The sequence below is a fragment of the Canis lupus genome, chromosome 5 (assembly GCF_011100685.1).
Source record: "Canis lupus familiaris isolate Mischka breed German Shepherd chromosome 5, alternate assembly UU_Cfam_GSD_1.0, whole genome shotgun sequence".
NCBI lineage: Eukaryota > Metazoa > Chordata > Mammalia > Carnivora > Canidae > Canis > Canis lupus.
This window is the reverse complement of record NC_049226.1, coordinates 38,038,901-38,065,964: the sequence shown is the minus strand read 5'-3', so window position 1 is coordinate 38,065,964 and position 27,064 is coordinate 38,038,901. Positions and strand designations below refer to the sequence as shown.

The 27,064-nt window shown below is 39.6% G+C and overlaps 1 long non-coding RNA gene across 2 annotated transcripts; it reads right to left on the bottom strand.

The window, feature by feature from the left end:
- Positions 1-10,003: 10,003 nt before the first annotated feature.
- LOC111095901 lies at positions 10,004-22,172 on the bottom strand. 2 transcript variants are annotated; one of them, XR_005359565.1, is made up of 4 exons: positions 19,948-22,172; positions 15,259-15,393; positions 10,437-10,779; positions 10,004-10,188 (listed from the first exon to the last, which is right to left on the bottom strand). It is a non-coding gene; the product is annotated as an uncharacterized LOC111095901 (long non-coding RNA). The 2 variants fall into 2 exon arrangements; XR_005359564.1 differs by having other exon boundaries at positions 10,075-10,779; positions 19,948-22,164.
- Positions 22,173-27,064: the final 4,892 nt, after the last annotated feature.

Here is a 27,064-nt window from a genome sequence, read left to right as displayed (position 1 = left end):
ATTGCATGTTTGCAAAAACGTCCTTTATTTAGCACTTCCCGTGTATCAAATGCATCTCATTCACTTCAGCAAGAACCCTGATAGGTGTTATTCCCATCTTCAGAGGATAAGAGCTTGATACCATCCAAGGTTAGCTTTCTCAAGTACGCACAGCTAGAAAGTAAGTGCCACAACTTGACTTTAAACCTTTTCTGGAAAAAAAAAAAAAAAAAAAAAAAAAAAACCTTTTCTGATTCCATGTGTTCTTAATCCTAATACTGGACCGTCTCCCATATTTTATATATTACGGAGCTCTCATTATCTGGTGTTTTTTCATACCAGTCTAGAGTTTCACATTTCATCAAACTAGTGAAGTTCGGCCTCTAAAAACTACTTGATTTTACATTTTCTGACTTGAGTTCAATTTCCTTTGACCTTGGATTCCATATTTATAGAACAGGAATACTAATACCAGGTCTACCACTTAAATTACATTGCACTTTCAGTACTTAATGAGAGTTCACGTCTGGACACCTTCAAATAATATTCATTCTGGAGGTCTACCTAAGACCGACTGAATCAAAAATCTTTGGGGGTGGGCCTGGGAATCCATACTCAATGACTTCATTATTTTATAAAAATCATATAAGCTTTTATGAAAAGTGTCAAGAGGACAGAAAAAGAATTTCCCTGAGAGAACTACCCAAGGAAGGGGGTGGGGAGTGAGGAGGGAGAGGATGATATGACCTATTAGATTTTCCCTGTGTGCCAGAACTTCTATGTCTTGTCTCATTGTATCACATTTCACCTTCTCAGTGGTCTTATAACAAATTATCATCTACATTTTATAAAGTAATTGAAGTTCATAGTCTTTGAGAAATCTGTATTCATTTCATGGAGCTTCCAGAACAAAGTACCACAAACTGGATGGCTTCAAACAACAGTTGCAAATTGCTTTCCGGGCGTGGAGGCTAGAAGTTTGAAATCAAGATGTCAGCAAACCCATGTTCCTTGGATTTCATTCCTTGGATAGCAGCAGCACAACTCTAATCTCTCCCCTGTCCTCATGTGGCCCTCTTCCTTCTGTGTCTATGTTGTCTTCACTCAGTGTTTGGTGTGTGCATGTATGTCTGTGTATCCCAATTTCCCTTTTCTTATAAGGACAGGAGTCATTGGATTACAGCCCAGTCTAGTGACCTCATGTTCATTTGATTACATCGGCAAAGCTTCCTACTTCCAACTAAGGTCACGTTCACGGATGCTAGGGGATAGACAGGACTTTATATCTTTTGGGGGGACACAATTTGACCCAAAACACTACCCAAGATACAGTGACCGGTGATGTGTGGAGCTAAATTCAAACTTAGGTGGTGCTAGAATCTCGCCTTGGCCATCAGCCAGCACACATGCCATCTCAGCGAATGCACTGGGTAAATTATACTGCAATGCCTTGAGAAGGTTGGCGGGGGGATCTTGCAACTATTCAGTAAAAATTTATTTACAAGAAGACAAAACTTTGGGTTGGTCTCAGACATTTCCTCTGCAACAGTTAGGTGCCAAATGACTCCACGGGGTTTTGAGGTGGAGAAAGTTATGAGCTAAGAACTTGATACTCAGCGATTTGTCTTTCAGTGGGACAGGCAAGTGTTCTCAGAAATTCAAGGGCTCAGAAAATATTCCACTTGCTGAAAAACTATTTGAAGATACATTCCAGTGGTTCACAGGGTTTGGGATTATATAGACCACAAAACATTTCAAAAATAATTTAGAAACCAACACAGCATTGCCAACTTTTAACCTTGTGAAGGCATTTAAAACAAATCAAACTACCATCTAGTGTACATAGACTTGCTCCATAAAAGATAGATCATTTTAATGCCAAAAATATTAAAAGGGTATAATCTGATAGCTATTTAAGTTGAATAGTTTTGCTTTATGAAAAAAAAAATACTCCTATGTTATATATTTGACCCCAGAGTTAGTGAAGAACTTTTTTTCCACAGATAAGATCTCATTCATGAATGGGTGTTTGAAAAGCAAAACTCACAGGAACCCAAAGAAGGACATAGACTGAGTTCTGGCTAGCATTCATGATTTATGCAACTGCGGGAAAAATATTATTTGAAACTGACCATAATCATTTCCATTTTCTAAGGAAAGTTTCAGTGGGAGAATAAATCTTGGTAGTGCTACTCCCTTCCACATGCAGAGGATGGTGGAGGCTAGAGAAGGAGATAACTCGCTCCCTCACCCAACATCTGGGTTTCCACTTAGTTTTTCCAAGTTCTCGTGAAAATATTCATGAAAGGACCACTAGTCTAAAATGATGACTTGCAATCACGCATTTAATTAATTCTCCCCCCATCCCCAGATTTTCTATGAAAAGAACATGTGTGCATGTGAAATCAGAGGCAGTGCTCGCTTGGCTAGAATTTCTAAGAACTCTTGCAAATTAGATCTATAGGTGAGTCCAGGTTGAGAAAAGAGCCCATCAGTCCATGATTCATGACACATAAGGGAATCACGTTCAGAGAACGAGGAGGGGTGGCAAAGCAAAATTCAACCAATACCTCCCTTCCCGAACAGAGCTAGAGGGGCCGGAAGCCAGGACAAACAACCTGGGAGTGAGTGTATCAAGTACAGACACAGAGGCTGCTTGAAGCATTCAATCGCATTTCTACTTGGAATGAGTTCCTCGCCTCAGTCAAGCAGGGCAGCAGCAAAGCTGGCTTAAAACAGAGGAAGTGGGTCTGTGTTGGGAAGTCCTGCCCTGGAGCATTGCCCTGCAGCCCTTGCTGAGTGTAAGCTAAAACTACAATCAGGGATAGAAGCTTTGCACAGGGCAGAGAAGTTCCTACTTTGTATCTATCCCCTTCCTCTCCTACCAGCCCAATGGATCCCCTATCCAGTAGAGATTAACAATACTTACTGAGGAACAAATTTGCAACTTTTACTAAGAACTATACTGTGATAACAAATAAATCCACAAACCTGTATGGCTTGACACAGACCAAAGTTTTCGGTCTTGCTCATTAAAGCTTGACACAGGCTGGGTGACTTCCAGATTGCCATCCTCCAAGCAGTAACTCAAAGATCCAGGCTACTTCCACCTTGTGACTCCACCACTCTCAAGATGTGGCCTCTACAGTCACCACTTTAGAGGAAGAGTGTGAAAGACTCACATGTACTCTTAATTTCCTCTCATAGTAAGTGGTAAATGTCTCTTATATTCCCAAGCTCATGGCCCAGAACTAATCAGTTGGTACCACCCAATATAACTGCAATGCATGAAAAGACATACCATCTTTTTGTAATAGGAGAAAGAATATGGTCACGCTGTTAATGCTCTCTGATATAATCTATGGCTATAACATAATTCCAGACACAGTGCTTAATACAATGATTCCAGAGTGTTTCAGGAAGAGTGAATGAGCAAGAATAGCTAATGAAAGTCAGGAAAAAACAAACAAACAAACAAACAAACAAACAAAACGGAATAACCTAGGGCTCTCCATTAAGGTATTAAAACATACTGGAAAATGCCAATAGCTAAAATAATTTGGTGGTACTTGCCCAAAAATAGACACTGAGATCATTGGTAAGTCCAAGAACAGATATATCAGTATTTAGCATATTTAAATAAGGGCGATACATTAAATCAGTATGGAAAAGACTGCATATATATATGTGTAGTGACATATATATAACGGTGTAGTGACCACTGAATTATCCCTTGGGATAAAAAATGTAATGTCTATTTCTTACACTATTCTCCAAAATTTATTTTGGGTGGATTAAAATTTTTAAATGAGTTCATAGAAGAAAATATTAGCTTGGAAAAGGTAGTCAAAGTATAACTTAAATCATAGAATCCATAAAGATAAAGATACATGCATGTTTTAACTTAAAAATTTTAAACTTTTCTGTGTTCCTAAGAACAAATCATGTTAAAAGGCAATAAAAAATGAGGAAAGAAATTGCATTGCATAGGACAGATAAGGAAATATCACTATTAAAATGTGAACAGCCTTAGAGATAAATACTAAATGCACACAAATACATGAACAGAGAGGGAAATAATATATTTTTTCTATAGACATGATAAAACTTCAATGTCATTAATGTAAGAGAAGTATGAGTCCCCCCCCCAAAAAAAAAGAAAAAAGTGATATAGTGCTCTACCTATTGAATTGGCAAATATTTAAAAAAAAGAATAATCATCACTCAGTGCTATTAGAGTATAGGATGATGAGGAACGTAAACTTGTATACTCTCTCTGGAAGGCAATTTGTATTAGAAGCCTCAAAAAGTTCTAATCTGTGCATTCTGCTTCTAAGGATTTATCCCAATGAAATAATGATGGACTTGTAGAAATAATTGTCTATTAAAATATTTATCCAAGCTCATTTCAGGGGCAGAAATGTGAGAGCAGCCTGAGTGTTCAATTCTTGGTAAATATCCAGTAATATGTCTTGACTGAATAAATTGTTTTATGTCCATATGTGCAGACATTGTAAATATTGCTGTAAAGGTTGTTTATGGGCTTTAAAAAGTTCATAGGCTCTTTTTGAATGAACAATGCAAGTTACCTACAGTATGTTCCTATTTTAATTCTGAAGAGTTTATATATGCATTAAAAATTCTAGAAGCATATGTTCAAAATTAGCAGTGGTTACTCCTGGTTGGCAGAATTAAGGCAATCTTAAATATTCCTTTTGATTGTCTGCATTTTAAAACACAATATACAATAAGCATGTCTTAATTTTAAAAATGGACAAGGTAGAGGGGAAAATAATTGTGGGACCCCTGGAGTACCCCCTGCCAAGATCTGGAATGAGGATCAACAGAAGAGAATGACAGTTTTGCCCTTACAGCTCCCTAAAAACACATATTTCAGAGTTGGCTGCATACTTTGTGGTAGCTTTGTATTCCCAAGGCTGAGATTTGCAAACAAGCTTAGCAAAGTACAGCGTGTGCCCCTCCAGGTGGTTTTTGGAGCTCATCAGGTATGGGTAACACTAGCTCATTTATCTTTGGATGAGTTTGTGTGGAGTGCTGAGGTGTTGACAGAACCTGAGCTGAGAACAATGTTTATTTATATCTGCACACAATAATTCATGTCTCTCTAAATGTAGGACTCTCTCCTAATTTGCTCACAGTTTGCAAACATTTACAGTTCTCTCCACTGGTGATCCTTCGTTTGGTTTGGCTGGGCTTGAGCAAGTGGTGAGGAACATGACAGTGAATGTTGCTGAATGCTGTGATTCATTCACGGAAAGGGAACATTTGCTTATTCTGATATATGCTGGAAACGCTGAGATCTCTAGACTTGTGTTTTGCACCTTGACAACTGATTAATATCTGCATTGTTTGTTCTAGAAGATGTTTTTAACTGTGTGTGTGTGTGTGTGGCACCAGTTGGGGTCCTACATAATGTCCCAGTTAGATGCTGAGCCATTTGTGGCTATTGAATGCCTTCACGGAATGAAAATTCCTATAAGCCTCGGTTAATTATGGAAAATTTCAAATATATAAAAAGCAAAGAAATTCATATGGGTAGGGGTAATTGCTTCAGTAACCATCAACTCATGGCCAATCTTATTTTCTTTATAATCCCAACCACCCTCCCATACCAACTGTTAGACGCTGCTGATGCCGGCAGAGGTGGAGTTCAAATCAGAAGTCTTAGATCTAATAAGTAATTGTGAATTGTAGGGTGAGAAAGTACACAATAGAAGATCCGGGAGCCAGATAGACCTGATCTGAATTGGGCTTGACCACTACAACTTGCTGGTTGATTGATCTTAGGCCACTGAACGTTTCTGTCCCTTATGTGTAAAATGGAATTATAGTGTATAATTTATAGAACAACTAAATTAAACCCACGGTACCCATAAAGTACCAAGCACCATTCTTTGTATCCAGCAGGTACTTAATTGTTATTTTATTACTCTTTCTATTGCTCCATCTAGAGTAGAACATCTGAGGTATAGAAAGTCCTCCACAATATTAAAATTCTCAAATAGGTTGATGAACGGTCATTATCCACTTGCTGAGGTCATTAGTCAGGAATGGGTACCTCTTGAGAGTAAAATCTGCAACTCGCCATTATATTTAGCATGGGCTGCTGCCTTCTCAATGTAAATGGTGAATACAGACATACCAACATAGTCCAAAATTTCACCAACATTGGCCTGAACAAATGAAAGGAAATCCCCCCATTAGCTAGCCATTTATTTGGGTTATTTCTATAGACTCAAAGAAGGCAATCATTGTGTTCCCATCAGCTGAGTCAACAAGCTTTTCAGCCTCAGTTGTCAACCTTCCAGCAAAGAAATGCCAAACAGAGCAGGTACATTGTGGTGGGAAGCTAGCATGTTAGGGAAGGTAGGAAGCCTGAGAAGCTACTTCTCCAAATGAATTGAGGTGGGGTGAGGTTGGGGTGCAGGGATGGTAGGGCTTTGATTAGATAGGGGAGATATAAGAGCATGATTCCCCTGGATGATGTGTACTTGGCCACAAGGAATACCGTGAATAAATGTTAACACATGTTCCAATCCAGTTCAGAGTCTGTGTGGACACACTGAAAACTTCTAGCTCAAAATCAAGAGTAAGATATTTTGGAAAAGGCCCATTAACTTCTTAATCATTCTTCCCAATTAATTTCTGATCTGAGGCAAGCCACTCTGCCCTAATAAGTATTCATCTTATCATCTTGGCCTTGAGAAATGCAGTTTGTCACTCATGTTGAAGGGTTATATGTATTAGTAACTGTGTTTGTGGCAGCCACAGAAGTGTGCTACTTGCGTCTCCTTCAGGGAAGAACCTTGTGTTCACTTGTAAGGCGTGCAGTTAGCTGACAGCCTCCAATGTCAGCACCTCCAGGATCCAGCCCAACTTTTGAGCTGACACCATATTCTTTCTAGACATGTCCCAACCAGTGACTGAGCATGATGTGAATACCAGCCATTTCTGCTGGACGTGGGGCTCTTCCAGGATTAACCTAAACCTGTATCACAACTGTATCAAATCTGTATCACAACCTGAGGCTTTCCCTGGGCATCCTGTTTCCCTCCCCTTTCTTCATGAGAGTCAGATCTCCATGAGGATCTCTAAGCTTTCTCTATCCAATTCTGCTTCCTGCCTCTTTTATTGTTCACAGGCATCCCACCTGTTCCACTAGCCTATTTGCAATCCTAATTCATGTCCAGAGGATCCACCTGACACACATAGTATTGTCCTTGCCTTCCAAAGGTACAAGGAACTATCTCGTTTATAACAAGACAGTAACAAACTCCAAAGATAAATGCTTAAATTGCAAAAGTTAATGCCATGTGAAAAAATGGCCATATTTTAAGAAACACTTCACATTATGATACTATTCTTTCATCCGGGATCTAATATTTCAGAATTTTCCTTAAAAGCCCCATATTTTCCTTGGTCCTATCTTTTGTGAACAATTAGAGAATGACATATCTCTTCCTGGCCTTCTCTCTGAATGAAGAATATGATTCTTTCATTCTACCTTTCTCGATCAGTGCCTTGACCTTTTAACTTTACCTTCTCCAAGTATGCATTTCTTGAAGGTTTTTGGAAGTTTTCTTTAAAGTGATGTCTTACATAAAATTGAGACAAGAAGTCTCTGTGATGAAGTTATCTGAGTCCACATGTCATATTCATTATCTAGTTCAGCTATGAGTCAACATTTATTTTATTTATTTATTTTTTAACATTTATTTATAGTGGCCCAACATCCATTAGGAATTACATTTTGGGGATGCTTGGGTGGCTCAGTGGTTGAGCGTCTGCCTTGGACTCAGGGCATGATCTAGGCAGGATTAAGTCCCACATTAAGCTCCCCACAGGGAGCCTGCTTCTCCCTCTGCCTGTGTCTCTCATGAATAAATAAATAAAATCTTTAAAAAAAAAGGAATTACATTTTGTTGCTAATAGTGCCCCAAATAAAGTAGTCTTAAAAATAGAAAATTTTCAGAAACCCAGATGTGATGGCTTTGTAAAGTCACCTTCAAATTATCCAAAACTACATATCCCAGAATTCCCTTTCCTATATGTCCCTGGTTAAAGTGGGTCACAGAGAGGCTCTTTGGGAGATTTGGGGAAGACAAGCCCCATGGCAGCCATTTTGTAGCTCAGTAAGTGTTATCAGATAAGATAAGTGTTATCACTTATCTGCTGGCTCACCTCATTGGCAGGGGGCAGCACCTGGGCCCACAGTTGTTTCACCTTTTCTTGAAAAGTGAGCCATCCTTTTTAGGAGGAGCCATCCTTCTTGGATACCTGGGTCAGGTATATGTATTTAGCTCCATGATAAGAGTCCCCGGTTTCTAAGGGATGTTTACACCTCTCAGGTCAGAATCAGTAAGACCTATTGTGGTTTCAATAGGTCCCAAGGACTCCAGATTGTCCTTCTCTTTCACCTCATATCATCTTTCCTTCTCAACTGCATGCAGCCTCCAGGATCAGGTGCAAAGACAACACCCTTACTTATAAAATACTGGTTAACCAGCTCCTACAATTAGTCAAGGTCCAGTCTCTGTCACAGAACACACACACACACACGTACACACAAACCTACCCTAGTGATTCTGCTTCTCTGATAGAACCTTACCTGATACACAGAAGTAGACAACCCAACTTCAGGATGGAAGTCCCATCCAGTCATGAGGGATTCAGCCCCTTTGTCTTCTAGCTCAACCACCCTTACAACAAGAGCTTCAATTCTCAAGATCCCAAGGTATAGACCTCATACTGCAGTCATCATTTCCTGTCCCCAGCAAAAAGAAGGGGAAGAAGAGAAAGCCAAAAAAAAAAAAAGAAAAACAGGAGGGGTTTCCCACATGTTTCTGTCAACAACTACCACTTACATCCTTCCTTTTTTCCCCCAATTTCAAGAGAGATTGAGAAGTGGAGTTGTTTAATTTGGCCACTACTGAAGATTTCATTACTAAGAAAATGAGAAATGAATGTTGGAAAGGTGAGTGTCCATCCGCCAGAGATGGGATAGATATGTAGCCCCAAATTTGGGAACATGGAGTCCTAAAGTCTAAACTACATCTGTAGGCACCTTCAAGGAGCAGCTAACTAAATAGAGTAGAATGGGAAGCATAACATGGTCTCCATATAAGTGTGCAACTGAAATTAAATGTCCAGTGGTTGAGTGTCTACCTTCTGCTCAGGTCATGATCCCTGGGTCCTGGGATTGAGTCCCACATTGAGCTCCCCGCAGGGAGCCTGCTTCTCCCTCTGCCTGTGTCTCTGCTTCTCTCTCTCTCTGTATCTCTCATGAATAAATACATAAAATCTTCAAAAAAAAATAGAACATTTATAATTTGAAGTAGGTTACAAATGGGTGCTGGTGACTTGTTTAAATTGTGTACTTTTGATTTTGGGATATATGTCTGAATGTGGGGGCACATGAGAAGTGCATTTCTGTAAAAGTGAAAAGTAATATGCATTTTCCCTTGTTTTGGACTTGTAAACCAGAAATGTTTTGTTGTCATTGTTGTATACTGAAGAGTTTTAAATACAGAAAACATTTTTAAAAAATCTAAATTAGAAAAAAAATACATATCTTAATGGGGAAATAAACTTAATAACAGTTCGTAAGACTTTTCCATTACTGTCCCCTTCAAATAATAACTAGGGCAAATTTGGTATAAATGCTGGAGAGCTGAAGAAAGTTTAGAAGAGGAGCCAAATAGGAAAGTTACTGTATTAATTTTTTTCATTCATCTCTTCCAACTATTGCTTCATAGAGAAGAATGCCAGAGACCTTTATTTACCATGCCTGTATTTATTTACCAGGCTGCTGCTTTTAAAATGGGTCAAAATGTCCTATTTTGTTTTAAACATCTTTTTTTTTACACAATTCTACCTTTTCATTTGGGCTCAAAACTAGTTTGTTTCTTAAAAATGAGAAGACAAACACGGCGAGCGTGGGCAACTTAAGATGTTTTATACCTGGACAAAAGAATCAGTATGTAATACAAGTTATTAACTTATCCGCAAATTATGAGATATTTGTGCTATTAGAAAACTTTGTCTAGAAAGTAAGAATTCAGGGTACCTCCACAATTGAGTAACCAGATTTTAAGATTTTATTTATTCATCTGAAAAATTTTTATTTGCTTGATTAAGAATTCCTTCAATGTTGTTTTGGAGAATCACACTGTTTGAAAAAAACACTCTCTGCCAAAAAGAAAAAAAAAATGTTTTTCTAAAGAACTACATCATTTGCCAAGTTACAAAATATGTACTTAGTGCTGATTAAAAGCATGATGTTATGTACCATTAGAAATCTCTGTCTCAAAATAAACAGGGGTGCCTGACTGAGCAGAAGAAAGTGTAGCAGGTGTGACTCTCAGCCCACAAATACATGGAGCAAGAAGTGTATCCTCTTTTATTCACTTTATTTCCTTTTCCCTGGAACCACTTACCTTCTAGCCTGAGCTTCCAATCTACCATGATGGAGGAAATTTAAACTCTGCCAAATGTGGGTCCGTTGCCTTTTGCACTGTCCCCCCATCCCCTGAAATACTGATAAGTTTATATAATAAGAGGATGGGCATTTGTCAGGAGGGGGAGTGACAGGTCAGAGAAAAAACAGGTATTGATCATCTGAGTTCTGGTTACGATTTTTGCTTTTTCCAGCTAGCCTCTTCTGTTCATGGTCTCTCCTTCCTCCATTTCCCTGTCTGCAAAGTTCACAGTGGAGTGTTTCTCCATTCTTCTGGAAGGCCTTTCTGGATTCAGTGGTTTCTCTGCTGCTCCTGTTCCCCGCTGTGATACAGGAAACAGCAAAAAGTAAGGTCACCTCTGCCTAGATGCGTCTCATAACCATTTATTTTATTTTTTTTTAATTTTGTGTTTTTATTCATGAGAGACACATACAGAGAGGCAGAGACATAGGCAGAGGGAGAAGCAGGCTCACGACCTGAGCCAAAGGCAGATGCTCAACCACTGAGCCACTCAGGTGTCCCCTCTACCCATTTCTTCTCTGGAATTTTCCTCTTTGCCCAGGAATCTGTGTGGGGAATGCCAATCTAGCTCCTCTCTTTATCTTCTGACCCTCTGGGTCTCATTTAAGTGTGGGAAACAGAGCATCTTGCTCAGGATCTACCATCCTCCCTAGGTGTCTGTCAGCATATGTTACCTTCATGCAAATCAGGAAAAGGCACCCATCTGGATGGTCCAAATAAGAAACCATGTACTCTGTGGGTGGATGTTGCCATGCAGACTTGCTGCTTGGTGAAGCAGAGATATCTTTGTGCAAAGAAAAAGACCTCCTTTGGGACACCTGGGTGGCTCAGTGGTTGAGCATCTGCCTTTGGCTCAGGGCGTGATCCTGGGGCTTGGGATCGAGTCCCACTTTGGGCCCCCTGCTTCTCCCTCTGCCTGTGTCTCTGCCTCTCTCTGTGTCTCTCATAAATAAAAAAATAAAAATCTTAAAAAAAAAAATAAAGAAAAAGGTCTCTTTCTTCTGGTGGAGGGGTGTGTGTGTGGGGGGGAGTGGAAGTAGAATGAACATGGTCTCACGCATGATCTCATTGGTTCTCGGATCACAGGGAATAAAAATTTCCAAAATCAATGCTTTTGGAATACGGGTATTTGAAGCTCAGTAGCTAGAAAGAGATTCCTGTTTCTTTCCTTTTGTTCTAATACATCACTTCTCTGAGGCAAACAGCCCGGTGTCACCTGACTGTTGCTTTACTAGGTAAGGCAAGGCAGTATCTGCTGATCTTGGTCCTTCCAGGCAGTTGGAAATTTAACCTGGCAAAGAGAAAGGATTCATTTCCCTTCTCCCTTCATCCAGGACAGAAACCCTTGGAAGGGAATGAAAACAATTCTCAAAGAACCCATCTCAACTTTCAGCGCAAGGCAAACACAGATTGTCCCCACGTCAGGTGGAGAGAGCAGAAAAGTCAGCTCACATATGGCCAACAGTTCAAAATTAAGGAATCAGTTTAATTAGCCACATGGAAGTTTCCTCGTGGACATGAGTACCTGTAAGGAATGAGATGTATGTGGAATCCTAAGCCTTTCTAACAGCTCTAAATAGTTCATAAAATTGTAATGCATTTTGTTTACTTTTCATATGTTTTACTGTCAACATAATTAATAATCGTGCTCTTGTCCAGGACTACAATGCATGAGTCCAGCAACAGAGGAGTAAGTACCTATGATCATATTCAGATTTTGAGGGAAAATAGGCAGCTTCTGCCAGAAGTTTATCCCTATGACAGATCTGGAAGTGTGTATAATTCTCATAATTCCGTTTTGGTATGGGATTAGGCTCAAAGAAGTATGTGCACATCCTGAGATAATTTTTTTAAAGATTAAAAAAATAAAACTTCCCAAACACATGTTACTTGTAAACCATCACCACCTGCTTGTTATGTTTCCTGTCTATGACAACACTCGCAAACATTCTCGAATTTTCGCGAACAGACAGGTTTTCACGTGATCAATGGATACACACTTGTTCTTCAGCTATAGGATCCTGTAAAGATGATGCTCAGCTCAAAATTCTAGAAAGATATTCAGATGTTTATATCAGTGTTTCTCATTCTTCAAATGCACACGAGCCTTCTGAGGAATGTATTGCATCGATTGGGATTTAGTAGGTCTGGGGGAGGGTCTTAGTGTCTGCATTTCTGACTGTCTAGGTGATGCCAAGGCTCCTGGACCATGGACCACACTTTCAGTAGCAGAGTTTTATTTTTTATTTATTATGTTTATTTATTTCTTAAAAAGAATTTATTTATTCATGAGAGACATACAGAAAGAGGCAGAGACATAGGCAGAGAAACAGGCGGGGAGCCCGATGCAGGACTTGATCCCAGGACCCTGGGATCACGCCCTGAGCCAGACAGAGACTCAACCACTGAGCCACCCTGGCATCCCTGTAGTATGGTTTTATATGGCTAGAAGATTGAAGGTATTGCTCCACTTGGAATCCCAAGGGATCTCAGGTTGGCCTCCTTCTCCATCTTACCCATCCTAGTTCCAGTGGATGGGGTATCTCATGGTGCCAGGAGATGGCTGTGTGTCTTACTTAGTAGGTCTGGGATGCTAACATGTCGGTGCTGCTCGGAGGATGTGAATTGGCCCATGTATCAGGCCTGTTATATGTCTGGAGGACTTAGTGTATTCAGGATATTTACTTTTTGGAATAGTCAGTTTGGATCATTGTTGAGTTTAAAATATATCTGGCCTGGGCCACATCTCCAGTGAGGTGAATGTATCAGGGGTGGTCATTGTGTTCAGACTCTCAGTCTATTGACCGTTTAATACATCTGGACCATTGTTGTCAATCTACCTGGACTGGTGTTTGTACTCTCCCTGCACCATGTCATAAGCCTGACAAGGCCATGCAGGTAGCTCTCAAAGTCAGGAGTGCAGCCCAAGGGTGCATTTTGCAGGCAGGCTGGATTGCTGTAGACCCAGAATGACCTTCCTGGCTTGGCCATTCTGCAAAAGGAGTCATCCTCAGCCTCTTAAAAGGAGAAGCCTGACTCTGCTCCTGCTCATTATTTGTGTGTGTTCCCACCCTAGATATTTCACACACACGGAGAGATGCTTCCAGGGAGCCTCAAGAAAGTGCCACCTTTACTAGATACCAGCCTGGGCCAAAGGGCTTCCCCACTTTCTCTCCCTAAGACAACCAACAAATATAGCAACAACCTTCTCCTACTTCCTCTCTGTAGGCTTTTTCATAGTCAGGACAGTTAAGCAAAGCACAGAGCTCTCCTCTGCCACCAGCCCTCCCCCCCCCATGTCTGGGCATCAATTTCCCCATCAGTAAGATAGGGACGATAGTTCTGACTTATGGGATTTGGGGGGAAGGGTTAAATAATGTCATACGTAGGATGACTTGTGTGCACAGGGTAAAATCATAAAGGGCAACAATTAATGTCTTTTAGCCATAAAAACTCTGAAGAAGCACATAGTGAAAACTGATCCTTAAGGAAACATAGCTAAGTTTTGCATGGAGAGTGACCATATAACTTATTGTCCAAACTGGAACACTTTTGAACACTCTTCCATGTTTATTTATTTAGATTTTATTTATTTATTCATGAGAGACAGAGAGAGAGGCAGAGACACAGGCAGAGGGAGAAGCAGGCTCCCCGCGGGGAGCCCAATGTGGGACTTGATCCCAGGATCCTGGGATCATGCCCTGAGCCAAAGGCAGATGCATAACCTGAGCCACCCAAGTGCCCCATCTTCCATATTTAGCTACTAGTGACTATGGCAGTAGAATAGGTGTAAACAGACCCTCAACAGAATTCATGCGCCCCCAATTTACATATAAATATTTAAGTTAAAAAAATATCCATAGTTTATATTCTCAAAGAAACCTGGAGAGGTCATTGGTCACTTACCAAAAGCAATCTGAGATCAGAAAAGACTCATAAAAAATGAATTAGAAATCATCACTAAAAGTCAGTAGAAACAGAATGGGAGACTGGAGAGTACAAAAAATTAAGTCAGCAATGTGGAGAAAAAGTTCAATTTCTCTTAATACTCAGAAAAAAATGAAGAGTATAAAAAAAAGAAATGATGCTGTCACAACTAGACGTCCATCTGCAAATGAAATAAATCTAGACACCGACTTCACACTTTTTGCAAAAATTAACTCAAAATGGATCATAGATCTACATAGAAAATACACAACTGTAAAAACTCCTAGAAGACACGCGGGAGAAAATCTAGGCCACCTGGGGTTTAGTGATGACTTCTCTAGATATAACACCTTTTAAGAGGTGCTGCTTTACAGCAAAGACACTGTGAAGAGCACATGAAGACAAGCCCCAGACTGGGAGGAAATCTTTGCAAACACATATCAGCTAAAGGATTGGTGTTCAAGATTCAAAAAGCTCTCTTAAAACTGAAAAATAAGAAGACAATCCACGAAGGGGCAGCTGGGTGGCTTAGTTGACCAACTCTTGATTTTGGCTCAGGTCATGATCTCAGGGTCATGAGATCAAGCCCCATAGTCGGCTCATGCTCAGTGCAGAGTTGGCTTGAGATTCTCTCTTCCTCTACCTCTGCCCCTCCCCCTGCTTGTGCTCTCTCTAAAATAAATAAGCCCCCCCTTTTTTTTTAAAGAAAACAACCCATTAAAAATGAGCCAGAGAAGTGAACAGATACCTCAGTGAAGAAGATATACAGGTAGCAAATAAACATATAAGAAGATGTTCCACATCATATGCGACTGGGGGCATGTAAGTAAAATAATGAGATACAACTACCCACCTTTCAGAAGGGCCAAAAGTCAATATACTGACAGCATCAAGTTCTGGAGACAACGTGGAGCAATGGGAGCTCTTATTCATTGCTGGTGGGAATGCAAAATGATGCAGCCATTTTGGAAGACAGCTTGGCACTTTCCTATGGAAGTAAATACATTCTTACCAGATGATCCAGCAATCATGCTGGATGGAGCATGGTGGAGCTATTTATACAAATGAGCTGAAAACTTATGTTCACATAAAAACCTGCATGCGGGTGTTATGAGAAGCTTTATTCATAACTGCCAAGTCTTGGAAGCAACCAAGATGTCCTTCAGTAGGTGAACGGAAAAACAAACTATGGTCCATCGGGCAAAGAATATTATTAAGCAATAAAAAAAAAAGGAGCTATCAAGCCATTAAAAGACATAGAGGAAGCTTAAATGCATATTGTTAAGGGAAAGAAACCAATCTGAAGAGCCAACATACTTTATGATTGCATTTAAATGACATTGTGGGAAAAATAAAACTATGGAGACAGTTAAAAAATCAGGAGTTGCCAGGGGTTAGGAGGGTAAGAGGGAGGGAGAATAAGTAGGGTGTGGGAGATTTTTAGAGAACTGAAACCATTATTCTGCAAGTCACTGTATTGGTAAATGCATGCTATTAAGTGTTTATCAAAAGCCTATGGAACGTAGGGGCACCTGGGTGGCCCAGTCAGTTGAGCATTGGCCTTCGGCTCAGGTCATGATCTCAGGGTCCTGGGGTTGAGCCCCACATCAGGCTCCTGGCTCAGTGGGGAGTCTGCTTTTCCCTCGCCTTCTGCCCTTCCCCCACTCATGTTCTCTCTCTCTCTCTCTCTCTCTCTCTCAAATAAATAAATAAAATATTTTTTAAAAGCCCATAGAATATGGTACAATAGGAGTGAACCCTCATGGAAACTACAGACTTTAGTTAGTAATAATGTATTGATTTGGGCTCACAGATTGCAAGAAATGACCATCCTAACTCGAGATCACTTTTCTCTCAGGTTTTTTTCTGAAAACCTAAAACTGCTTTTAAAAATGTCTATTAATTTAAACAATATATAAAGAGTTATAGAAGAGAGGCACTCTGAAGAGAAAATCAAGAAATTTCATATATACAAAAAGTACATCCAGTAAGAAAGAACAAAGCAGGCAAAGAGAAGCAATAATGAAGGAAATTATACATGTATTTTTTAAATGAAAGAAAGATTTAGATATTTTAATGAAAGGGCAAATTTAATGTCAGGCAAATTTAGTGAAGAAAGACCTAGATTATCTGAATTAAAATTTTTTAATTTCAAGGAATTTAAATCTAATGGGAAAAAATTAGGGATCATTTTTTCCCCTGCAAAAATAAATACCAGAAGAAAATGAAGATTAAAATGTAATTCTGCAGGGACAAAAAAGTGACCCAAGCATTTTAAATTAATCTAGCATGGTTTTTAAAAAAGATTTCTTATATTTATTTATTTATTTGTTTGTTTATTTATTTATTTATTTGAGAGAGAGAGCACGAGCAGGGGGATGAGCAGAGGGAGAGAGAGAATCTCAAGCAGACTCTGCACTGAGCAGAGACCCTGATGTGGGACTTGGTCCCACGACCCTGAGATCAAGACCTGAGCTGAAACCAAGAGTTAGACATGTAACTGACTGAGCACCCAGGCACTCCAAGGCAGTATGATTTTATATGCTAATGCAACAGAGACATGCTCAGATATATTTGGGGACTCAGAAAATACACCTCAATGTTATGCCTGTCCTGAAAAAAAATGACCTGAAAATGTCCTGCTCACTGGAAATAGATTACAGCAAAGAATTCAAGAGTAAGAGAATATTGCATAAAAAATGGTGATGTATAATGAAAGCATAAAAAGTTGACATTTAAGTAATCATAGTTACTGTGATCAAGAAGTAGTATAAACAAAAAGAACAAATCTTGAAAGAGACTACACACTATCTCATGAAATATTTACAAATACTGATCTTATTAGAAGCTACAAACTTTTCAATGGGTTCCAAATCATAGGAATTATACAGGCCCCCAATGCAAGAAAACTTAAAGACTTTAGCAGAAGCATAAACACACAAAAATAAAACTTCTTGCCAATTTCAATTTTTCTTGGGGCACCTGGGTGGCTCAGTGGTTGAGCATCTGTCTGCCTTTGGCTCAGGTCATGATTCCAGGGTCCTGGGATCGAGTCCCACATGGGGCTCCCTGTAGGGAGCCTGCTTCTCTGCCTGTGTCTCTGCCTGTGTCTCTGCCTCTCTTTGTGTGTCTCTCATGAATAAATAAATAAAATCTTTAAAAAAAAGACATGCTCTTAGGAAGATTTCTGGGTAGTGAGGGATACAAGCAGTGCTGTTAAGACTGAATCCAGGGCTATGAGAACACAGAGGAAGAACCACCAACACCCTGGGGGGATTACAGCCGAGGGTACAAGAGGAACATCACAGCAGATATCCAAACACAAGAGTTTAAGCAGGTGAGGGGGACAGGATATGAGGACAGTGGGAAGAGGGACGAGAGCCTGGAGGCATATCTAGAGATTCAGAAGGAGCCCTCAATGACTGGGGTATAGTGGGAGGGGTGATAGAGGAGGTAGGGGAGAAGTGAGTCTTGAAAAGAAGGAAGGATCCAATTCTTGAAGGGCTTTCCATGTCTGTTTGGATTTTATCTGTACAGCAGTGAAGAGCCGTTGAAGGGTTCTAAATAGCAGAGCAATGTAATCAGATTTGTTTTGGGAAGACAACTCTCAATGCAGAATGAAAAAGTAACATGCAATACACTGAAAATTTTATTTTTTAAAATATTGTATTTATTTATTCATGAGAGACACACACAGAGAGAGGGAGAGACATAGACAGAGGGAGAAGCAGATTCCTTGTGGGGAGCCCAATGCAGGACTTGATCCCAGGACTCCGGGATCAAGACCTGAGCCAAAGGCAGACAGACGCTCAACCACTGAGTCACCCAGGTGTCCCAGTACAGTGAGAATTTTAACAGAAAAACCAGTCAGGGGACTGTTGAAGCAATCCAGAGAAGAGATTCCAGGTAAGATCCAGATTAAGAGAAATCAGTGGCATCCCCTGGAGTGTTGGTGTGGTGATGGGTATCAGGTAGAATGACGGGACTTGGAACAGATGGTTTAGGAGGGATTCAAGATGGTGCCCATGCTTGTGACTTGGACCTCTGTGCAGATTTTGGTTCCATTCACTGAGGGGGAGGGAACATAGGAAGCACTAAAGTTTTGTTAGTGGGTGGGAGAGAAGACAGTGAACTCAGTTCTGAACAGTCTTGTTGAGATCGGAGATTATTTCCACTGGGCAGGTGGGTGCCCAGATCTCAAGTGGACCAAAATAAAGCCACAGCAAGGAATCAAATCCCTTCTAGAAGGGGAGTGTTCAGCATAACATAGCCCAGAACAGACACTAGCAAGAAGAATGTGTTTAGGAGGGCAGGAGAAGAATTCCCTATAGCTGAAGAATGTGTTAAATGACACCACAAGGATGTAATCAGTAAAACCCAGAAAATGAAAAATTCTGCAGATTTTTAGATTATATGGCAATTAAGAGAGACATAAAAACCAAATGCAAAGTGTAAATCTTGTTTAAACAAATTGCAAAAAAGCCCCCAAAACTTATGAATAATTGGAGAAATTTAAACACTTCCTGGCTATTTGATGAGGCATTGGTGTTAATTTTTTCAGTATGAGAAGGCTACTGTGGTTATGGTTTTTTAAAAATTGTTTTTGTTCTATTTTTTATTGTGGTAAAATGCACATAACAATTTACCCACTGAACCATTTTTAAGTGTACAGTTCAGTGGCAATAGATACATTTATGATGTTGTGCAACCCTTACCATCACTGATGTCCACAGTTCTTTTGATCTTGCAAAACTGAAACTCTTTACCCATTAAAAATTAACCCCCCACCCCTCTCTTATTCCCAGCCCCTGGCAGCTCCCATTCTCCTTTCTGTCTCTATAATTTTGACTAAGCATGTCATATAAGTGCAATCATAGAGTATTTGTCTTTTGGTGGTTGGTTTATTTCACTTAGCATAATGTGGTTACGTTTTTCACAAAAATAAGATCTTTTAGAGATGCCTACAGAAATATTTACAGATATAATGATGTGATGTCTGACTGAGATTTACTGCAAAATAATCTTGTGGGAGTAGATGGTGGGGGAGTGATTATGGTTTAAATGAGATCAGAATGGTCATATATTGATAATTGTTGAAGCTAGATGGTGAGTACATAGGGATTCACTCCATTCTACTTTTGTGTATGTTTGAGATTTTTCATAACCACGGTTAAAAAGGAATGTTCTCTCCTACCCCCACCCCACCATGGCCAAACTCAAATAGAACTTTTTTTTCCTAAATGAAATCTCACGTGGAAACTCAGCCTACAAAGTATGAATGGGAAGATAACTCTTCTTCTATACTTAAGGCTTTGAACCCAGAGCTCATAGCTCTGAATTCCTTGTAACCTCCTCTCCCTGCCTCTTGGTTTCCCCAAATTCTAGTTCTTTCCCAGAACACTGCTGGTAAATAGATTGACATGTAAGGAAATAGGTAAGGAGTAATAGTATTGCCAATAATATGCTTCAACTTTCTCCTCATGCCCATTGATCTCTCTCAAGGGACAAGGAGCATATGGACAATACTGGACATCATATTTACCTTGAAGTAGTCATGGGAGTTCCATGGATTTCTTTCAATATCAGTTTTAGATATTTCTTTAGATACCATGTTTAATAGGGAAGACCGTTCTGCAATCGTCACCACTTCAACTGGAGAAAAACACATTGCATTTCTGTCACAAAGAAAATAATTTCTTGAACATGTTTTACTTTTAAATGTAGCCTGACATAGTAAATTTTAGTGTCCAGGAAAGAGAAAGATGTACTGTACAGAAATAAGAAATCAACCCAGTATGGTGCAATTAATGAAACTAGATGTATTATTTGGAATTCCTCAGTCTTTCCATTCATGTCTTTTTCTCTACTCTGGGATTCAATCCAGGATGCCACACTGCATTTAGCTCTCATATGTCCTCAGTCTCCACCAATTTGTGACAGCTTCTCCATCCTTCCCTTTCATGCTCTTGACACTGAAACGCACTCATTCAAAAATCAACTTGGTAATAGCTTCCTCCCTCCAGGATCGCAGGATTCCACAAAAAGTGGGGGGCACAGACAGCTCTTGAAGACAGTAATTCAACTGATGAAGAGGAAGTTTTAGAAGCTGAAACATCCCCTGTACCTTGTAGCTTCTTAATCATCCACCGCCTTTCCCTTCTTCTGTCCAGTCCAAACTCTCCCAGTTGGGATTCAGCAGAAATGACAATCTTCTATTAATGAAGACCTTTTGTTTACAGGCCATGTTTGTACTTGCTGGTTTTGACAGAGAAAAATGGAACCCTCATCCTTAGAGAAAGGCTTCCAAGTGGTTTTATGCAGAAGGCCACTGCTTGGCCATTCTATATTTAGTAGCACACCGACTCTACTAAAACCAACCATGGAACTGGTGCTTGAGATCCCTCTTTTAAAGCCAGGGTTGCTAAACCATTCATACTTTTATAAAAAAAAAATGATACTGCAAAACACAAAACAAACCTGACTTAGCTAGTGGGAGCTGCTGCTTTATTGATGTATTTTCTTTATGGTTGAAAATGGGATTTTAATAAATTTATGCTCTGGTAGACACATTTGGAGCTGAAGTATTTTATATCTGGGTTGCTGCTTTCCTGCCAAGGCTTAGCACTCTTCATCTCCCTCAGGGTCCCCATGAAGACAAAATGCACACTTATCACTACTACTTAGACTCCTACTTGCCTTGGGCACTCTCTCCATAAATACCAAAATGTATTACATCAAGTGTGAACAGGTCAACTTGCTCTCCACCATCTCTGTGGTAGCTTTCTTTTCTTTAGAAAATTTAAAGATAAACTATCAAATCAGAAATTACCATGTTCCCACACAAATACAGCAAAGACTCATTAGTCTAGACTCCACTAATTCCAAGTCTATGACAATCATTCATAAAAGGTAAAATGCTTTAAGTAAAAAATTGGGAATGATGTCTTTCTGTATGAATTTTCAGCTTGCTCAGGTGTAAAGTAAATCTATTCAGATGTCGGTTGCTATTTCAAAAGAAGAATTGATCTTATGAAATTAAAGGTTTTTCTAATATACTTTAGGATCCAGAGGTTTTTATGTGGAAAGGGATTCTGATATTTGAAGTATTACAGAGTGATAGTACAATTTATTACTTGGCAGATAATAGGTACCATCTTTGAACATAATGGGACCACTTCTTTAAAACTGATCTATAATTTAGAATTTTTACCATCAGGGACACCTGGGTGGCTCAGCAGTTTAGCGCCTGCCTTCAGCCCAGGGCATGATCCTGGAGTCCCGGGATCAAGTCCCACATTGGGCTCCCTGCATAGAGCCTGCTTCTCCCTCTGTCTGTGTCTCTGCCTCTCTTTCTGTGTCTCTCATTAATAAATAAATAAAATCTTTAAAAAAAATTTTTACCATCAACAGAACTTTTTCCCCAACTGTAGTATAAGCTCCTTGAATTTAAGGATCATGCATTTCCATATTTTTTGTGTCCCTAGTCTACTTGCTCAATTGCTGCCTCATCATGGGGCTCATAAAAGTGACTTACACAAAGAAAATGCTTAATGAAAGGTTTTCCTTAAGTATTATAACACTTGATTTTTCTGAACATGTGGATTCAAACCAATTTTAAGCAGTTAGATGTGGCACTTGTTAGTTTCATATTTATCCAGATTTTTAAAATCTCTCTTTAAATTGTTTGCTTTAAAGAAACAAAAGCAAAAATGAACTATTGGGACTTCATCAAGATAAGAAGCTTTTGCACAGCAAAGGATACAGTCAACAAAACTCAAAGACAACCTACAGAATGGGAGAAGATATTTGCAAATGACATATCAGATAAAGGGCTAGTTTCCAAGATCTATAAAGAACTTATTAAACTCAACACCAAAGAAACAAACAATCCAATCATGAAATGGGCAAAAGACATGAACAGAAATCTCACAGAGGAAGACATAGACTTGGCCAACATGCATATGAGAAAATGCTCTGCATCACTTGCCATCAGGGAAATACAAATCAAAACTACAATGAGATACCACCTCACACCAGTGAGAATGGGGAAAATTAACAAGGCAGGAAACAACAAATGTTGGAGAGGATGCGGAGAAAAGGGAACCCTCTTACACTGTTGGTGGGAATGTGAACTGGTGCAGCCACTCTGGAAAACTGTGTGGAGGTTCCTCAAACAGTTAAAAATATACCTGCCCTACGACCCAGCAATTGCACTGTTGGGGATTTACCCCAAAGATACAGATGCAGTGAAACGCCGGGACACCTGCACCCCGATGTTTCTAGCAGCAATGTCCACAATAGCCAAACTGTGGAAGGAGCCTCGGTGTCCAACGAAAGATGAATGGATAAAGAAGATGTAGTTTATGTATACAATGGAATATTACTCAGCTATTAGAAATGACAAATACCCACCATTTGCTTCAACGTGGATGGAACTGGAGGGTATTATGCTGAGTGAGGTAAGTCAGTCGGAGAAGGACAAACATTATATGTTCTCATTCATTTGGGGAATATAAATAATAGCGAAAGGGAATAGAAGGGAAGGGAGAAGAAATGTGTGGGAAATATCAGAAAGGGAGACAGAACGTAAAGACTGCTAACTCTGGGAAACGAACTAGGGGTGGTAGAAGGGGAGGAGGGCGGGGGGTGGGAGTGAATGGGTGACGGGCACTGGGTGTTATTCTGTATGTTAGTAAATTGAACACCAATAAAAAATAAATTAAAAAAATAAAAATAAAAATAAAAAAAAAATTAATTGTTTGCTTTATATTTTCAAGAGTATGTCTTCAGGATGATTTGACTGCAAATGCAAAGAAACAAACTAAAATGGCCTAAACAAAAAAGAAAATGTATTATCTCATATTAAAAGTTTAGGAGAGACCGGCTAATAGGTTGATTAATTTAGAAAGTCAACAATAACATCCAGGACCTATTCTCACTATGATAGCTAGAACTGGATATCCCTCATGGTTGCAAGATGGCTGCAACAGTTAGAGCAAAGATATCCCCACAGCAGTGCCCCCAGATTAGATAGGGAACCTCTTTTTTTCTGCCCCTGTCCAGAGACTCCCTAGAATACCTCCCTTCATGTCACATTCCCATTCCTATACTGGTCATGCACAATGGCAATTAATTACTTGGGTGGGTGTAGACCAATGAAGATTCATCCATAGGCTATAAAGAGGCCCAATCGCTGGAAAACATTTGGCTGCTCAAAGCATAAAAGTCATTTTATGACTTATAAGAAAACACTGTGGTCATCTGGATGACATATATTTGATCTTTGTCCGTAGTTCCTGCCTCACAGCATCCCAAACCCTTGGAATTTCCTAAATGCTAAGCAATAAAGTTGTATTTTGTATGTTAATGAGATCACTCTAGGCTTCTACCTAAGGATGGTTGCTGATTGCCAGGAGAATCAACCCTATGATTAGAAGGCTAGAACTTTCAACCTCATCTCCAGAATGGAGGAGGGACGAGGTTGAATCAGTCAGTGGCCAATGACTCAGTCAATCATAACTATGTAACGAAGCCCAAAAGGGAGGGGCGTCGGGGTGGCTCAGTAGATTGAGGACCTGACTCTTGATTTCAGCTCAGGTCATGATCTCAGGGGTCCTGGGATAGAGCCCTGTATCAGGCTCTGTACTCAGCGTAGAGTCCCCTTGTTCTTCTCCCTCTGTTCCTTCCTTGCTGTCTCTCTCTCTCAAATAAGTAAATAAATAAAATCTTAAAAAACAAAAAAACAAACCCAAGAGGAAAACTCATTTGTTTGGGACCTCTTCTTCTGTACATCCCCATAAGGCTGTTGGTTCATATCCTTTAATGAACTTGAAAATGTAAGAAAATATTTCCCTGGAGTTCTGTGAGCTGCTTCAGCAAATTAATCACATTAAAGGTTATTGGAACTTCCCATCTGTAGTTGGTCAGCCAGACAGACACACAGGTAACCGCCTGAGACTTGTGATTGGCATCTGAGGTGGGGGATGGGGACTTGTAGGACTGAACCTATACCTTTGTAATCTGATGTTATCTCTGGGAACATAGTGTCAGAATTGAGTTGAATTCTCAGACACTTGATCCATAGCTAAGACTTGGTTGGTGTTATGTGTCGGGGAACCACCCCTCACCCCCACATTAAGACTGGGACCAGGAACAGGAGAAGAATAAGCAAATCTAGTGCTGTTGGTAAGAAAAAAGTTGGTAATATCCATTGCGTACAGAGAATAGTGTCTGCTATAAGCCAAATATCTTACTAGAGAAAACTGGGTAGATGCTGTGTAGGTCTGTATTTTCTCTATTGTTCGCTTTTGCCTCTTTCATTAGTAAGATTTGCTCATGTTCCTCCTTGATAATGTAACTTAGATTTCGTTCAGATACAAGGGGTAATAGACCAAAGAAGATGGTTCCAGTCCTAGGTGATGAGTTAGTGACAAGTCTTAAAACATTCATGGTAACCCCAGTTCCATTTGCCAATGAACAGTTTAGGAAAGTCTGGTGACCCAGTTCTAGTCACAGAGATGGAAAGGAAATTCTATTGAGCGGGTTTCCAGGAAAAATTTTTTTTACCTGATAACATGGCAGATGAGCAGGAGGTGTGCTCCCCTGACTTGCTTCCCTGCCATTGAGCTTGGTTGCTTGAAGATGTGATGTATCTCACAACCTTGAGTGGAACATTCCTGACAGACAAGACAGCAGAACAGAGAGGCAGAAAGGGTCCTAGTGTTGTGGGTATTGAGCGATTGAATCAGCCCTGGGACTACTTTCCTCCAGAGTTCTTAATGAGATAACAATAAACCCCCATGATTTAAGATTTAGATCCCTATTGCTCCTTGCTACTAAAAGCACTCTGACAGATGAATAATCTTCCTAGTACTATAGCTGCATAAAAGCTTTCTTTCTTTAAAAAAAAAATTATTTTTGTTAAGTAGGCTCCCCACCCAGCGTGGAGTCCAACGTGGGACTTGAACTCACCATCCTGAGATCAAGACCTGAGCTGAGATCAAATTCAGACACTTCACCAACTGAGCCACCCAGGCACCCCAAATTGCCTTTCTTTTTAAGAAATAATAGCTGGTCTCCCTGGGGGCAAAAAGACAAACAGCAAACATATATCTATACATAATTGAAGCTCAAATGTTCATTTAAAAAATGATTAAATGTTCTACAAGTTTGCTATAACAGTTCTCTCAGTAAACATTTTTTTGGATACTCATATCAACTAACATTATTTCTTTGGCATTTCCAGGAACTCTGTGTTTATGTCCCCCTGAAAAACTGCATTTCTGCACATTTTTCTGCAATGTTGAGATCTCCGATGTTCTTGTAAAGAATTACTTGTGACTTCCCTAGCTTTTCTTTCTTTAACTGTGAACTTTGTAACTTGCTGTTATTATCAGCTGTCAAACATTTGTCCTAAAATATATTCCTGCAATCATTTCTTCTCACGGTATTCAATATACAAGGCAGCTTAAACTTTTCTCCATACTATTCCACAAACCATTCATCTTTTTACTTAAAACGAAAAAACTTAATATATGAAGGATTTGAAATACATAGCAAAACCCGGAAAGTTATATGGCAAATAATCATGTACTCAGTACTCTTGGCCTCATAATCATATTAAATGCAGGTTTAATATATGTTAGTGTAGCCATATTTCCTTACAGATAAAAGCTATAGATTTACCTCCATCACTTCTCCCCCTCCCCATCAGTGGTAACCATTGTCTTGATGATGATGGTAATGACAATGACGATGATGATGATGATGATGATAATGATGGTAATAAAAGCAGCAAATGTACTGGATGCTAGCCATTATTCTAAGCACTTTGCATACATTAGCTCTTTTAATGCCCACTGTAGACATATGACATAGATACTATTATCATCCTCCACTTTATAGATGAAGGGGAAGAAGAAAGATTGGTTAAATAACTTGTCCAAGGCCATATAGCTGGTAACCTTGATTCCAACCCCGGCAATTTAGATTTTCCATATACCACCCCTATACTGATATTGCTGTGCATCATTATGTACTTTCTCTAAATACATATGCAGCCATAAAAAACATACCTTGGATTTTTTTATATTTAGAAAAATATATGTTTTGATAACACTTGTGTTTTTTCCCTCAGTTTTTTGTTGTTACAGACCATGTTGCAATGAACAGTCTTGCACACATGTCTTTGCATGTTCTATGCAAACATCTAGAAGCCAAATTTCTGGTTGGAAGTACATCCTCAACATTTTTTAAAACAGTTATTCCAGAATTCTTCTTCAAAATAGTTTTACCTTACAGCCATGCCAGCCCTGTATAAGGCTTCTCATTTCCTAGTAGCCCCACCCATTCTTGGAATTGGATGTATTGATTGACTATTGGCTATTGATTTTTGCCAACCTGATAGATGGGGATGATATTTCATTCTAATTTACACTTTCTTTAATTACTAGATAGGTTAAAAGGTCTTTTCATATGTTTATTTGTGTTTTTTTTTTTTAAGATTTTATTTATTCATGAGAGACACAGAGAGAGAGAGTGGCAGAGACACAGGCAGAAGGAGAAGCAGGCTCCTCCCAGGGAGCTTTATGTGGGACTCAATCCTGGGACTCCAGGATCATGCCCTGAGCCAAAGGCAGACGCTCAACCGCTGAGCCACC